The sequence below is a fragment of the Pristiophorus japonicus genome, chromosome 7 (assembly GCF_044704955.1).
Source record: "Pristiophorus japonicus isolate sPriJap1 chromosome 7, sPriJap1.hap1, whole genome shotgun sequence".
NCBI classification, from domain to species: Eukaryota; Metazoa; Chordata; class Chondrichthyes; family Pristiophoridae; genus Pristiophorus; species Pristiophorus japonicus.
Genome location: NC_091983.1, coordinates 143,839,760 through 143,857,112, shown reverse-complemented (window position 1 = coordinate 143,857,112; position 17,353 = coordinate 143,839,760).

Below are 17,353 nucleotides of genomic sequence, written 5' to 3'. Positions count from 1 at the left end.
AGAGGTCACGTTTTTGGAAAAGAAGACTTGGCATGTCGCTGCAGTACATCTTGTAGATGATATACACTGCAGACATGGTGTGCCGGTGGTGGAGATTGTGAATGTTTAACGTGGTGGATGGAGTGCCGATAAAGCGGACTGCTTTGTCCTGGATAGTTGCTGTTGGAATTGCATTAATCCAGGCAAGTGAAGAATATTCCATCACACTCCTGACTTGAGCCTTATAGATGGTGGAAAGGCTTTAGGGAGTCAGGAGGTGTGTCACTTGCCATAGAATATCCAGCCTCTGATCTGTTCTTGTTGCCACACTATATATGTGGCTTGTCCAGTTAAGTTTCTGGTCAATGGTGATCCCCCAGCCTCTTTAAAATTATGAATGGGTTTGATAGGGTAGATGTAGAGAAGATGTTCTCACTTGTGGGGCAGTCCAAAACTACGGTCTGTAAATATAAGATAGTCACTACTAACTGCAATAAGGAATTCCGGAGAAACTTCTTAACCCAGAATATGGAACTCGCTACTATATGGAGTGGTTGGGATGACGAGCATAGATGCATTTTCAGATAGCTCGATAAACACATGGGACAAGGAAATCAAAGGAGATGCTCACTGGATTCGATGAAGTAAGGTGGAAGGAGGCTCTTGTGGAGCATAAACACCGACATAGAGTAATTAGGTCAAATGGTCTGATTCTGTGCTGTAAATTTTTTGTAATTATACATAATTAATTAAAGGAAAATGGCATAATAGAAGGTAAAATGCCTTGCTGCCTTTAAAAAAAAACCATTGGCAGAGAGAAATCTATTGTTTGGACATGAGTCTGCAGACAAATGATGAACCAGACCAACAGTCAAAGCCCTGTTTGATGACTGTTAAAGTGGATGTTGTTGTGAGGAGGACGGCCCTGTTGGTCAGGCCATGGCATCATCCCCCATAAGCATGCCTGGAAGGAGATGACAAGGTTGCAGCTGAATATTCCTGTCACTGGCCATGCCAAACCAAAGGTGCATGTTAGCTGCAGGTCATCATAGGCAGTCCCTCGGAATTGAGGAAGACTTGCTTCCGCTCTTAAAATGAGTTCTTAGGTGGCTGTACATTCCAATATGAGAACCACAGTCCCTGTCACAGGTGGGACAGATAGTCGTTGAGGGAAAAGGTGGGTGGGACAGGTTTGCCGCATGCTCTTTCCGTTGCCTGCGCTTGATTTCTGCATGCTCTCGGCGATGAGACTCGAGGTGGTCAGAGCCCTCCTGGATGCACTTCCTCCACTTAGGGCGATCTTTGGCCAGGGACTCCCAGGTGTCAGTGTTGCACTTTATCAGGGAGGCTTTGAGGGTGTCCTTGTAACTTTTCCTCTGCCCACCTTTGGCTCATTTTCCGCGAAGGAGTTCTGAATAGAGCGCTTGCTTTGGGAGTCTTGCAATCAATTGCAGTTTGCGATCTGTCTCTCTGCTGACTTGTAAGAACATAAGAAATAGGAGCAGACGTAGGCCATGCGGCCCCTCGAGCCTACTCCGCCATTCTATAAGATCATGGTTGACCTTCTATCACCAACTCTGCCCGATCCTCTTTTCCCTTGACTCCCTGTGAAGACAGTTCCTCCCAGGTAGGTGTGCCAGGACAGGCAGATATAATTGGTGGCATCTTGACAAGTGTGGCCAATCAGGCTATTTTGATGGTTCTCACCCTGGCACCTTCTATCACGCAGTACCACTTACAACATGATATACTGTGAATGGGATGCTTTTCAAGATCCATCTATCTTTATTATAGAGGAAATGTTTGAAACCCTTGCTTTCTTCTGGTTATTACATATTAATTTTCCCTGATGGGAGGAACATTGATCCCTTGTGCTTTGAGGAGATGAATCTAGGTTTTCTTGTCGTGTTGTGGTGAGCATATGGCCAGTCACTGGTAGTACAGTGCTGGTGGGGGTCCATCTATTAAGGTTCATGAAGCAATGAAGCAGCCGATATCTTGGGAAAGACAGAGAACAGATGGTGATGTGGTCTAAATCTCTGCTCTTCCCTTTTGGACACTGAGATCTAAATTCAGCCCAGGGACGGGTGACCAAAAGGTCACATTTTCAGACAGCTGTTGCGATTCGCAGGTGAGATGAGTTACAGCAAGCTCTGCCCCGGTGGATATGATACCACAGCTAAAATCTGCCCACAAAAATCAATGACACGATATGAAAAAGCCAGACAACCCCACAGAGAAATCATGCAACCTCCTGCCCAAACTCAACAGCTGCTGCTATCAACTGATTGCCACAGAGAGAAAAAAAATCCCTTTAAAAGACAGCCTTCTTTGTATCTGTGTTAGTGATGATAATGACAATAAAATGGAACACCTTTCTACTTTCCATCCTGTGGCAGATTCAACAGTCCTTGATTGGGTGTGCCAAAGGTGAGCTGCGATGAAAATCGATATAGTATGACACCATAATTCCAACACATTCAATTCACCATTTCCCGACATGGAATTCTTGTTACCCAGTGTCCCTCCTTATTGTTTCTTAAAGTGAGGCTGTTGACTATTCCAACACACTCCTGGCTGGCCTCCCACATTCTACCCTACGTAAACTTGAGGCCATCCAAAACTTGGCAGCCCATGTCCTAACTCGCACAAAGTCCCGCTCACCCATCACCCCTGTGCTCACCGACCTACATTGGCTCCCATTTAAGCAGCGCTCAATTTCAAAATTCTCATCTGTCATGTATTCAACCAGCATTGTAACCCATGTATAATCTGACCTAAGTTGTACACTGTGAGAACAATGACCACTAGGTGGTGAACTTGTGGGAGACACTCCCAACCTGGATCTTCAGATAAAAAAGGGGACGCTGCACCCACTTTCATCACTTGAGTGCAAAGAATAAAGGACAGGTCACAGACTGACCTTCTCTTAAGCATGGGCCTCGTGTGCATTTATACTGCATAGTAAGGACGTATCAATGGCGACGAGAAACTGGGATTTAAACCACGCGAGCATGGCCACTAGCAGAACAGACGAGAGGTACTGTGTTAAGGAATGGTTGGGACAGAGATTCAACATTGTTAAAGCAGCACACAGTTCTCCAGGCAGACAAAGGCAATCGGGCATGCCCCAACATGTAGTCGAACCCAGAGGGGGAGTTCGACAGAGACAATGGCAAGCTGAACGGCGATTCACACCATCACAAGGGATAATGCGGCCAGTAATGGGGCCATCAACACCTGTTAATGGCGCACTCAAGGACAGTCACAGGGGCAGTCATGGACGATCGACTGGCAAGGGACCTTTTGTTTCAAACCGCAACTCGTGTTGGAGGCGTAGAGGCACACACTCAGCCGGAGTTTGCAGAGATGAGCAAAATACCTGCAGAAATTGCAGAAATGAACGCTGGGGGAAATCGCTGGAAGCTCAAGTCAGCGAGTTCATGTGGAGCATGTATACAGTTCATACACCAGGACGCCACCGATAATGATGAAAGTGCTCCTCAATGGCATCCCAGTATCAATGGAGCTAGACACGGGGGCCAGCCGGTACCTGATGGGTATCAAACAGTTCGAAAAGTTGTGGGCATCCAAGGCCAGGAGGCCAAAATTATCGCCGATTGACGCACAGCTACGGACTTACACAAAGGAGATCATTGCATTGCTAGGCAGCGCCACGGTAATCGGAAAGATTCGGAGAACAGGTTGCCACTCTGGGTTGTCTCGGGGGACGGTCCCGCACTACTGGGGAGGAGTTGGCTTGCTGTCATGAACTGGAAATGGGGTGATGTCAATGCAATTTCCTCTGTGGAGCGAGTATCATGCTCACAGATCCTGGACAAATTTGACTCATTATTTCAACCCGGCATTGGCACTTTCATGGGGGCCAAGGTAGTGATTCACATAAACCTGGACACCAGGCCAGTACACCACAAGGCCAGAGCGGTGCCGTATGTGATGCGGGAAAAGATAGAAGGCAAATTGGACCACCTGCTGAGGGAAGGCATCATCTCGCCAGTCGAATTCAGTGACTAGGCAAGCCCGGTCATGCCGGTGCTCAAGGCGGATAGGTCGGTCAGGATATGTGGTGATTACAAGGCCACCATCAATCAGGTGTCACTCCAAGACCAGCACCCCTACCGAGAGCAGAGGATCTCTTTGCGACGCTATCCGGTGGCAAACTTTTTTCAAAATTGGACCTGACCTCAGCTTACATGACCCAGGAGCTGGCGAGTGAGTCGAAGAAGCTGACCACCATCACGACACACAAGGGGTTGTTTGAGCACAACAGATGTCCGTTTGGGATTCACTTGGCCGCCGCGATCTTCCAACGAAATATGGAAAGCCTCCTCAAGTCGATTCCAGGGACGGTGGTTTTTCAAGATGACATCCTCATCACGGGTTACGATACTGAAGAACACCTCCACAACCTGGAGGAGGTGCTACGCAGACTGGACTGGGTAGGGCTGCGACTGAAAAAGGCGAAGTGCGTCTTCCTAGCTCCAGAGGTAGAATTCCTGGGGATGAGGGTAGCAGCAGACGGGATCAGACCTACTGCCTCCAAGACGGAAGTGATCCAGAGAGCACCCAGACCCCGTAACACGACCGAGCTGCGTTCGTTCCTGGGGCTCCTGAATTATTTTGGTAACTTTCTTCCCAAATTGAGCACGCTGCTAGAACCGCTACACGTGCTCCTACGCAAAGGTTGTGAATGGGTCTGGAGGGACAGCCAGGAAAGGGCTTTTAATAGAGCACGCAATTTGTTATGTTCCAACAATCTGTTAACGCTATATGACCCATGTAAGAAACTTGTGGTAATGTGCGATGTGTTGTCCAATGGTGTCGGGTGTGTGTTGCAGCATGTCAATGCCAAGGGTCAGTTACAGCCGGTAGCTTATGCCTCCAGGAGTCTGTCCCAGGCAGAAAGGGGCTACGGGATGGTAGAAAAGGAGGCGCTCGCATGTGTATATGCGGTAAAGAAAATGCACCAGTACCTGTTCGGCAGGAAATTTGAGCTGGAGACAGATCACAAACCCCTAACGTCCCTTTTGGCCGACAACAAGGCCATAAATGCAAACACATCGATCCGCATACAGAGGTGGGCACTCATGTTAGCCGCCTATGACTATACAATTTGGCACAGACCGGGCACCAAAAACTGCGCCAGTGCACTCAGCAGGCTCCCACTAGCCACCACTGAGAGGGCTACCGAGCATGCTGCTGAGATGGTCATGGCTGTTGAAGCTTTCGGAAGCGAAGGCTCACCCGTGACAGCCCGTCAGATTAAAGTCTGGACAAATAGAGACCCGCTATTGTCTCTAGTCAAGAAATGTGTCCTGAATGGGGACTGGGCAGCCACGTACAGGGCATACCCTGAGGAATTTAAACCATTTCACAGGCTCAGGGATGAACTCTCGATTCAGGCTGATTGCCTACTGTGGGGAAACCGCGTAGTCATGCCCCAGATGGGCAGAGAGGTGTTCATCAGAGAACTCCACAATGAGCACCCGGGCATTGTCATGATGAAGGCAATTGCCAGGTCACACGCTTGGTGGCCAGGGGTAGACGCAGATCTGGAACTTTGTGTTCGCAGGTGCAACACGTGTGCCCAGCTGGGCCATGCGCCCAGGGAAGCCCCCCTTAGCTCCTGGCCATGGCCCGCCAAGCCTTGGTCATGCATCCATGTGGACTACGCAGGTCCTTTCATGGGAAAAATGTTTTTGGTTGTAGTAGATGCCTACTCCAAATGGATCGAGTGTGACATTTTAAATTCAAGCACATCCTCTGCCACGGTAGAAAGTCTACGGGCAATGTTCGCTGCCCACGGTCTACCGGACATCTTGGTCAGCGACAATGGCCTGTGCTTTACAAGCACTGAATTCCGGGACTTCATGGCAGGCAATGGAATTAACCTTGTCAGAACGGCACCGTTCAAGCCGGCCTCAAACGGCCAGGCAGAACGAGCAGTGCAGATAATCAAACAGGGGATGCTCAGAATCCAAGGGGATTCCCTACAAAGCCGCTTATCATGCTTCCTGTCGGCCTACAGATCCCGACCACACTCGCTCACAAGGGTTCCACCCGCAGAGCTGCAAATGAAAAGGATGCTCAAAACCTGGTTATCCCTTATACACCCCACCATGAAAGAAATTGTCGAGAGCAGGCGCCAGTCACAATATGATTACCATGACAGGAATGCGAAGGCGCGATGTATTGATGCAAATGACCCTGTTTTTGTCCTCAACTACACTGCAGGGCCCAAATGGCTTGCAGGCACTGTGATTGCCAAAGAGGGAAATAGGATTCTGGTAGTTAAACTTACCAATGGACAAATCTGCCGCAAACACGTGGATCAAACAAAAAGGAGGTTCAGCAACCCCATAGAAGAAGCAGAGGAAGAACACGATATAGAGTTCACTCCACCACAGGTGACCGAACACCGGAACCAAAGAGAGGAAAACCCAGTCACTGTGGGCAGTCCGGATAGGCCTGAGGCACCGCAAACAGCAGATACTCAGGCCAGCGCCCAACAACCGAAGCCCCAACTCAGGCGCTCTACAAGAGAGCTTAAACCACTAGAGAGACTTAACCTGTGATCCCAATAAGACTTTGGGGGGGAGGTGAATTGATACGTCCTTACTATACAGTATAAATGCACACGAGGCCCATGCTTGAGAGAAGGTCAGCCTGTGACCTGTCCTTTATTCCTTAGCACTCAAGTGATGAAAGTGGGTGGAGCTTCCCCTTTTATACCTGAAGGTCCAGATTAGGAGTGTCTCCCACCTAGTGGTCAGTGTTCTCACGGTGTACAACTTAGGTCAGATGATACATGGGTTACAATGCTGGTTGAATACATGACATCATCCTTGTTTACAAATCCCTCCAAGGCCTCGCCCCTCCCTATCTCTGTAATCTCCTCCAGCCTCACAACTCTCCGAGATGTTTGTGCTTCTCAAATTTTTCGCTCCTCAAATTCTGCCCTCTTGAGCATCCCTGATTATAATCGCTCAACCATTGGTGGCCGTGTCTTCAGCTGCCTAGGCCCTAGGCTCTGGAACTCCCTTCCTAAACCTCTCCGCCTCCCAACTCTCTTTCCTCCTTTAAGACACACCTTAAAACCTGCCTTTTTGACCAAGCTTTTGGTCATCTGCTGCAACTTGTTCTTATGTGGCTCGGTGTCAAATTTATTTGTTTTGTCTTAAAACACTCCTGGGAAGCGTCTTGGGATGTTTTAATTTGTTAAAGGCACTATATAAATCCAAGTTGTTGTTGTTGTTTGGAAAAGCAGCACAGTCCTTTTGACTTATGGAAACTATTCAGCATGGAGACTGGCTGAACTCATGTACCCTTCAAGAACCTAGCCTATATTTTCCAATCTGGCCTGGAGGCTCGGCCCCAGTGCATTGTGCCGGGTCAGATTAAATTGCTGGCTGGTGGTATTTCCAGTACCACTGGGTTGTCTGCTTCAGGTCGGGGATAGGGGAATGAGGAAGCCACAACGTAGCATGGTCAGCAGGTGCTACCTGAAAAATAAAACAAGAGGGCTGATTCTAACTTTTCGGGGTGACGGATAGTGGAAGTGGATCAGCCACCCGTTATTCGCGCAGCATGATTTCCTCTGCATTAAAGTCAATTAAACAATGGGAAGACTAAAGCTATTTTCTTTGGCCCCCACCACAAACTCTGTTCCCTAGCCACTGATTGCATCCCCTTCCCTGTCCAGTGTCTCAGGCTGACCCAGACACTTCACAACCTCAGTGTATTATTTGACCCTGGGCTAAGCTTCCGACCCCATACCCTCTCCATCACAAAGACTGTCTACTTCCACCTCTGTAATATATACCGTCTCCATCCCTCCTCAGCTCATCTGCTATTGAAACCCTCATCCATGCTTTTGTTACCTCCAGACTAGATTATTCCAATGCTATCCTGGTTGGACTCCTATCTTCCACTTTCCATAAACATAAGGTTCAAAACTTTGCTGCCCATATCCTCACTTGTATCAAGTCCCATTGATCCAGCACTCCTGTACATGCTGATCTACATTGGCTTCTAGTCCACCAACATGTCATTTTAAAATTCTCATCCTCATATTCAAATCCCTCCATGGTCTCTCCCCTCTCTATCTCTGCAACCATCTCCAGCTCTACAAACATCCAAGATCTCTACATTCCTCTAATTCTGGTCTCGCGTGCATTTCCCACTTCCTTCACCCCATCAATAACAGCCGTGGCTTCAGCCATCTCGGCTCTAAGCTCTGGAATTCCCTCCCTAAACCTCTCCACCTCTCCAACAGTCTCTCCACCCTGCCCGATTTTCCGACTATGGAAAAGAAAATCGAGTGTGGTGTAAAACAGGTGGCAGTATGTGTCACTGCTCCCTTCCCACCTGGTGTGGAGAAGTTAAATCCGACCCCTATATTACTGTTCTCATTCCGCCGCTGCTCCCTGTCATTTCTTAACTGCCCATGTTTGTTCCCATCTTCCTTAATATATATATATCTCTCTATTTGCCTTGCAGGATTGTCTTTGCATATATATTGTGTTGTGAAATTGTGAAATATCTTATTTGTCTACCATAGCTACTCATCCCACCCACACAGATACTCAATTGCTTTGAAAGAGTTTTGCATTTCTATTGTACATGTATAAGCAGTGAGGCATTGTCGTAGTTTCTCTCTGACTTCTAATCTTCTAAGGAGCTTACTAACTTTGGTAGGTAAGTCCAAGAAGGAGGGAGGTGAATATACTTCAACTATTGTGAACCCTGATCGAGAAGGCCGGATATGCTTGCTGTGAAAGGGTTTATATCTGAACAGAATTCCAGTCTTTCAGAGAGAAACAATAAAGAGGAATTAGTTGAAGTTCTTTATGTCCCAGACTGACAGAATTAAATACAGCTTGCATGTACTCTGTGTGACAAATATTGGGACCTGCAGTGTTAATTGAATCAGCTTTGAAAACAGCTTGTTAAAAAGTACTACCAGGTTTAGGCTACCACGTTTGGATTGAGTTTGGAACAAAATCCCAGTGTTTATAGTTATGCATACCCTGATTCAGTTGACATGGCAGACAGCATTAAGTTACCAGTCGCTGTTTGCCAGGCTGACTCTTCAGAGTCAGCGGAGTTGAAAGCCACAACTCAAGCATGGGGGTTTTTGCTTCTCATTAGTATAATAAGCCTGGAGATTCCTGTGGGAGCCAGGAAAGCATAAGTTCCTCAACTTGTCGCTTTCGACAATTCAAATTTCCTGATCTGGTTGGCTGGTAGCAGTGCATTCTGTGCCATAAAAAGCACGAGAGCCTCATTTACCAACTCAAATCGAATTCCAAATACTGATTAATAGGGGAGCCTGTGATTTTCTGCATCTGCAGTGCATTAATCTTTCCCATTTTAAATGGATGTTAAAGGACAGCTACGTTCTTGCATGTGCGGAACAGATTCCTTAAAGCTGCATTTTTTTTGCTACCACAACTTGAATCCAACGGGGATTGCTTTCAGTGCTCCCCACTACATTTAATAGAGAGGGATGGAAAAAACAAGGAAGAGAAGCCAAGATATCAGTTTACAGAATGGCCACACACATTGTTGTGCCACCGACCGTATAGAGAGGCCTAGGGTCAGCTGCCTGGCAATAATGAAGGGCAACCACTTCCACAGGCTTTGGTTCCCCAAGGACCCAGTTACAGAGCTGTGCCATCTGCTTGAAGGGCATTTTCTACTAACCTCCACCATAGGGATGCCACTGTCTTTTATGGGGGGAATTTTAACCCCAAACATGGGTGGGTTTCATTTGGGCGGGTGGTTAAAAAACTAAAAATCTGAAACATAGACCAAACTCGTCTCGAACTCGCACACTTCCGGTTTTAATGGAGGTGGAACTAGGGATGGGCAGGATGGAGGTTGGTCATTTAAATATTTTAATGAGGCTGCGTGCCTTCATTTTAACAGTAATTTTATTTTTAACAACAGTCGGCCGGGTTTCCAGGGACTCGGGAAACGGGCAGATGAAAGCTGGGAAGAAGTGCTGAATCCATACGCTAAGTGTACTGTTTGTGGGCCAGCAGGAGCAGGAGTGTTTCTTCCAGGCCCAGTAAGCCCCACTCCATTCCACCCTGCCCCATGATCTGCTCCCATTCCTCCGTAATCAAAACTGCTGATCACCATCTGCTCCCCTCGACCACCATCTGCTCCCACCCCCACGATCAGAAGAACCACCCCCCTGGGATCGCCACCCCCCCCCCACCCCCACATTCAGACCACCATTTTCCCCCGCCATCCCCGCGAACGGATTCTCCCCTCCTCACCAATCTCTTCCAACCCTACCCCCCCACTAGACCTACCTGCTCTCAGCCTAGCTCGACTGTGGCCATATGCTGCAGGTTTTCCTACAGAAAACCTACAGGAAAAAATATAAAGATGTCCTGTAGGTAAAAATGCAGGATATTTGGAAAACCTGAACATCCGGGTTTCTTGACCTCAACACAGCGCCCCCACACCTCCATGTACGCAGGGTCGGATCGTCACCCAAACTTGTGAAATTCAGCGTGGGTCCTGATTTATATAACTTACAGAGGCAAGTATGGGTTTTACTTAGGAGTAGTGCGGATTCTTCACTCCACCCATAATTGTGCCTCTGAAATTGGGTATGCCAAGAATCAAGCGTGTGAGGTGAGTGGCCTGATTTTCTGATCCGTGTCTGTCATTGGGGAATCGCTTCATCACTGGTCGATCTATGAGGGATTTATCGTCACAGATGTTTGGCCTTCACCTGGATTTTTTAATTGAAGAGAATTGACTTCCCACTGAACCTTTGAGTTATACGCAAGCACACAGTCAGAAATATTCCATATTGTTATGTGGTATTAATTCCTATACGGTACCTTCATTTTTTTAATGTTCTCACAGTAATACACTCCAGATGCTTGAGCAGAGTCTAGTTCTTTTGATTCAAAGTTGCTAAATTTAATTATCTGATATTTAATTCTTTTAGCACTGAATTTCCACTTTCTTATGTTATTTACACTGCTTCATTTCAATTATTGGATAATTCAATTTTTTGTGTGCAAAACATCTTTAAATTATTAATAGACTTTATACAACCAGCTTCTCTGACTTGTTTAGGTTTATTTAGCAACCACACAAATCTTATCACTTGAACAGATGGTAAATATTTACATCTTTCTCTGCTGTATATGACCTCAAAGCCCTTTCTCATAGAAGCATAGAAACATAGAAAATAGGTGCAGGAGTAGGCCATTCGGCCCTTCTAGCCTGCACCACCATTCAATGAGTTCATGGCTGACATGCAACTTCAGTACCCCATTCCTGCTTTCTCACCATACCCCTTGATCCCCCGAGTAGTAAGGACTTCATCTAACTCCCTCTTGAATATATTTAGTGAATTGGCCTCAACAACTTTCTGTGGTAGAGAATTCCACAGGTTCACCACTCTCTGGGTGAAGAAGTTTCTCCTTATCTCGGTCCTAAATGGCTTACCCCTTATCCTTAGACTGTGGCCCCTGGTTCTGGACTTCCCCAACATTGGGAACATTCTTCCTGCATCCAACCTGTCCAAACCCGTCAGAATTTTAAACGTTTCTATGAGGTCCCCTCTCACTCTTCTGAACTCCAGTGAATACAAGCCCAATTGATCCAGTCTTTCTTGATAGGTCAGTCCCACCATCCCGGGAATCAGTCTGGTGAATCTTCGCTGCACTCCCTCAATAGCAAGAATGTCCTTCCTCAAGTTAGGAGACCAAAACTGTACACAATACTCCAGGTGTGGCCTCACCAAGGCCCTGTACAACTGTAGCAACACCTCCCTGCCCCTGTACTCAAATCCCCTTGCTATGAAGGCCAGCATGCCATTTGCTTTCTTAAGCGCCTGCTGTACTTGCATGCCAACCTTCAATGACTGATGTACCATGACACCCAGGTCTCGTTGCACCTCCCCTTTTCCTAATCTGTCACCATTCAGATAATGGTCTGTCTCTCTGTTTTTACCACCAAAGTGGATAACCTCACATTTATCCACATTATACTTCATCTGCCATGCATTTGCCCACTCACCTAACCTATCCAAGTCACTCTGCAGCCTCATAGCATCCTCCTCGCAGCTCACACTGCCACCCAACTTAGTGTCATCTGCAAATTTGGAGATACTACATTTAATCCCCTCATCTAAATCATTAATGTACACTGTAAACAGCTGGGGCCCCAGCACAGAACCTTGCGGTACCCCACTAGTCACGCCTGCCATTCTGAAAAGTACCCATTTACTCCTACTCTTTGCTTCCTGTCTGACAACCAGTTCTCAATCCACGTCAGCACACTACCCCCAATCCCATGTGCTTTAACTTTGCACATTAATCTCTTGTGTGGGACCTTGTGAAAAGCTTTCTGAAAGTCCAAATATACCACATCAACTGGTTCTCCTTTGTCCACTCTATTGGAAACATCTTCAAAAAATTCCATAAGATTTGTCAAGCATGATTTCCCTTTCACAAATCCATGCAGCCTTGGACCTATCATGTCACCTCTTTCCAAATGCGCTGCTATGACATCCTTAATAATTAATTCCATCATTTTACCCACTACTGAGGTCAGGCTGACCGGTCTATAATTCCCTGTTTTCTCTCTCCCTCCTTTTTTAAAAAGTGGGGCTACATTGGCTACCCTCCACTCGATAGGAACTGATTCAGAGTCAATGGAATGTTGGAAAATGACTGTCAATGCATCTGCTATTTCCAAGGCCACCTCCTTAAGTACTCTGGGATGCAGTCCATCAGGCCCTGGGGATTTATCGGCCTTCAATCCCATCAATTTCCCCAACACAATTTCCCGACTAAGAAAGATTTCCCTCAGTTCCTCCTCCTCACTAGACCCTCTGACCCCTTTTATATCCGGAAGGTTGTTTGTGTCCTCCTTCATGAATACCGAACCAAAGTACTTGTTCAATTGGTCTGCCATTTCTTTGTTCCCCGTTATGACTTCCCCTGATTCTGACTGCAGGGGACCAACGTTTGTCTTTATTAACCTTTTTCTCTTTACATATCTATAGAAACTTCTGCAATTCATCTTAATGTTCCCTGCAATCTTCTTCTCGTACTCCATTTTCCCTGCCCTAATCAAACCCTTTGTCCTCCTCTGCTGAGTTCTAAATTTCTCCCAGTCCCCGGGTTCGCTGCTATTTCTGGCCAATTTGTATGCCACTTCCTTGGCTTTAATGCTATCCCTGATTTCCCTTGATAGCCACGGTTGAGCCACCTTCCCTTTTTTATTTTTACGCCAGACAGGAATGTACAATTGTTGTAGTTCATCCATGCGGTCTCTAAATGTCTGCCATTGCCCATCCACAGTCAACCCCTTAAGTATCATTCGCCAATCTATCCTAGCCAATTCACGCCTCATACCTTCAAAGTTACCCTTCTTTAAGTTCTGGACCATGGTCTCTGAATTAACTGTTTCATTCTCCATCCTAATGCAGAATTCCACCATATTATGGTCACTCTTCCCCAAGGGGCCTCGCACAACGAGATTGCCAATTAATTCTCTCATTACACAACACCCAATCTAAGATGGCCTCCCCCCTATTTGGTTCCTCGACATATTGGTCTAGAAAAGCATCCCATATGCACTCTAGGAAATCCTCCTCCACCGTATTGCTTCCAGTTTGGCTAGCCCAATCTATGTGCATATTAAAGTCACCCATTATAACTGCTGCACCTTTATTGCATGCACTCCTAATTTCCTGTTTGATGCCCTCCCCAACATCACTACTACTGTTTGGAGGTCTGTACACAACTCCCACTAATGTTTTTTGCCCTTTGATGTTCTGCATCTCTACCCATATAGATTCCACATCATCCAAGCTAATGTCTTTCGTAACTATTGCATTAATCTCCTCTTTAACCAGCAATGCTATCCCACCTCCTTTTTCTTTTATTCTATCCTTCCAAAATGTTGAATACCCCTGTATGTTGAGTTCAAAGCCCTGATCATCCTGAAGCCACGTCTCCGTAATCCCAATCACATCATATTTGTTAACATCTATTTGCACAGTTAATTCATCCACCTTATTACGGATACTCCTTGCATTAAGACACAAAGCCTTCAGGCTTGTTTTTTTAACACCCTTTGTCCTTTTAGATTTTTGCTTTACAGTGGCCCTCTTTGTTCTTTTTCTTGGGTTTCTCTGCCCTCCACTTTTCCTCATCTGCTTTCTGTCTTTTGCTTTTGTCTCCTTTTTGTTTCCCTCTGTCTCCCTGCATTGGTTCCCATCCCCCTGCCATATTAGTTTAACTCCTCCCCAACAGCACTAGCAAACACTCCCCCTAGGACATTGGTTCTGGTCCTGCCCAGGTGCAGACCATCCGGTTTGTACTGGTCCCACCTCCCCCAGAACCGGTTCCAATGCCCCAGTAATTTGAATCCCTCCCTGCTGCACCACTGCTCAAGCCACGTATTCATCTGTGCTATCCTGTGATTCCTACTCTGACTAGCACGTGGCACTGGTAGCAATCCCGAGATTACTACTTTTGAGGTCCTACTTTTTAATTTAGCTCCTAGCTCCTTAAATTCGTTTCGTAGGACCTCATCCCTTTTTTTTACCTATGTCGTTGGTGCCAATGTGCACCACGACAACTGGCTGTTCTCCCTCCATTTTTAGAATGTCCGGCACCCGCTCCGAGATATCCTTGACCCTTGCACCAGGGAGGCAACATACCATCCTGGAGTCTCGGTTGCGGCCGCAGAAACGCCTATCTATTCCCCTCACAATTGAATCCCCTATCACTATCGCTCTCCCACTCTTTGTCCTGCCCTCCTGTGCAACAGAGCCAGCCACGGTGCCATGAGCTTGGCTGCTGCTGCCCTCCCCTGATGAGTCATCCCCCTCAACAGTACTCAAAGCAGTTATTTAAAGAAATAGGGAAAAAGATAGTGGGAGAGAAGAGAGGGAAGGAAGGAAAATGGCAACAAAGAGCTGACTCCCTGATATAGCACTCTTGTCGAAGTGCAGCAATCGCAGAAAATGCTGGCCAGGAATTCACAGGCTCACAGACCTTGATTTTCTATCCATTTAAATCAATGGACAGCAAATAAAGGGCTGTGGGCCTTCGATTGCATGAGCAGGACTCACTGCGAATGTCATTCCTCATCAGGAGTACTAAATCAGACAATTATAGATTCATAGAATGATACAGCACAGAAGGAGGCCATTCGGCCCATCATGCCTGTGCCGGCTCTTTGGTAGTGCTATCCAATTAATCCCACTCCTTTGCTCTTTCTTCATAGACCTGAAATTTTCTTCCCTTCAAGTATTTATCCAATTCACTTTTGAATGTTACTATTGAATCTGCTTCCGCCACCCTTTTAGGTAGCGCATTTCAGATCACAACAATCCGCTGTGTAAAAAAAATGTTTCCTCGTGTCACCTCTGGTTCATTTGCCAATCACCTTAAACTGCATCCTCTAGTTACTGAACCTTTAGCCACTGGAAACAGTTTCTCCTTATTTACTCTGTCAAAACACTTCATGACTTTGAACATCTCTATCAAATCACCTCTTAATCTTCTCTGCTCTAAGGAGAACAAGTCCAGCTTCCCAGTCTTTCCACATAACCTATGTCCCTCATCCCTGGTATGATTATAGTGAGAAAAAAAAGCAAACTACTGCGGATACTGGAAATCTGAAATAAAAACAGAAAATGCTGAAAATACTCAGCAGGTCAGGCAGCATCTGTGGATGACCTGAAGGATCATTGACCTGAAATGTTAACTCTGTCTCTCTAGCTGCAGGTGCTGACTGACCTACCATTTTAGTAAATCTTTTCGGCATCCTCTCCAAGGCCTTGATATCCTTCGTAAAGTGCGGTGCCCAGAATTGAACACAATACTCCAGCTGAGGCTGAACCAATGTTTTATAAAGATTTAGCATAACTCCCTTGCCTTTGTATTCCTCTATTAATAAAGCCATGAATTGCATAGGCTTTTTAACAGCCTTCTCAACTTGTTCTGCCACAAATCAAAGATTTGTGTACATACACCTCCAGGTCTCTCTGTTCCTGCACCCCCTATAAATTGTACCATTTAGTTCATCTTGCTTCTCCTCATTTTTCCTACTTCACACTTCTCGATGTTAAATTTCACATACCATGTGCCTGCCCATTTCACCAGTCTGTCTTTGGTTTCCTCAAGTCTTACTATCCTCCTTATTGTATACTACATTTCTGAGTTTTGAAATTCTGCCCTACATATCTCATTCCAAATTTGAAATCAATTTGTACACCCAAATTAACCCTGAAAGAATGGCAGAAAAAAACAAAAGAAACAGAGGGAGGCAAAGAAAGAGAAAAGTAGAGGAGTCAGGAGAGAACAAGGAATAGAATGAGAAAAAAGATATTTGCAGGGGAGTGACAGAAAGGGGAAAAAGCAGAAGGGGATAATGCAGGGAGAGAGAAAGAAAGGGAAACAGATTAAATGAGAGCCAGAAACCTATAGAGAAAATGGTACAGGTAATTCAATTAGGTGTACATCAATACATTTTTCTGACTATTTTTATTTTGTATAACATTTTAAATATCATTAATATCTGAAAATGTCAGCTGTGAGATAGAGAACTTGAATAACAAATTCAGATAAAAAAATGGAAAGGAGAAAAATCTCTTTATAATTGGTAAGCCAGTAAGTTTTCTTTAAAGCTGAGTTTGCCTGAAAGTTGGTACCCTGTATAATCACATCATGAGAAAATGTGATTTTGCTTTTCTAAAGTGGAAATTCCTGTTGACAGTACCCCTGCGACATTTCCCCCAGTATTTCCTCCCTCTTCTAAAGGTAATTGGCTGCATAGGCACCTCCAACCTCCAGGACATTAGTCAAGTTGCATTCTTTAGTAGTTGACCTAGACAGAATCAGCAGACTATTTGACTGGCAATGGTGGGGCTTTACATCCTTCATAGAATCACTGAGCATTACAGCACAGAAACAAACCATTTGGCACATCCAGTCTGTGCTTTGTTTTTCTCCACATAAAGTCTAATACCACTTTCCTACTAACTTCTCATTCCTTTTAATATTCTCTATTATAAGCAAGTAAATGATTTCCCTTTAAAAGAACGTATCGACTCTGCTCGAACAACAATTTGTAGCAGGCATTTCTAAAGTCTAATCAGCATCTGCTTAACAGCTTTTAACCTTTCTATCTCTGTAATACCTATACACCGAAGGGATCATTTTTTAATTTTACTCGGCCAGCAGGAAGCTTCAACCACTAGACGAACTGATGGTCTTCCAATTACTAATTGAGTATGCCTGAATTTCCAACCTGTACTCCCATCAGGTCAGGCTCCTCACCCGGAGCGTAAATTTGAAGA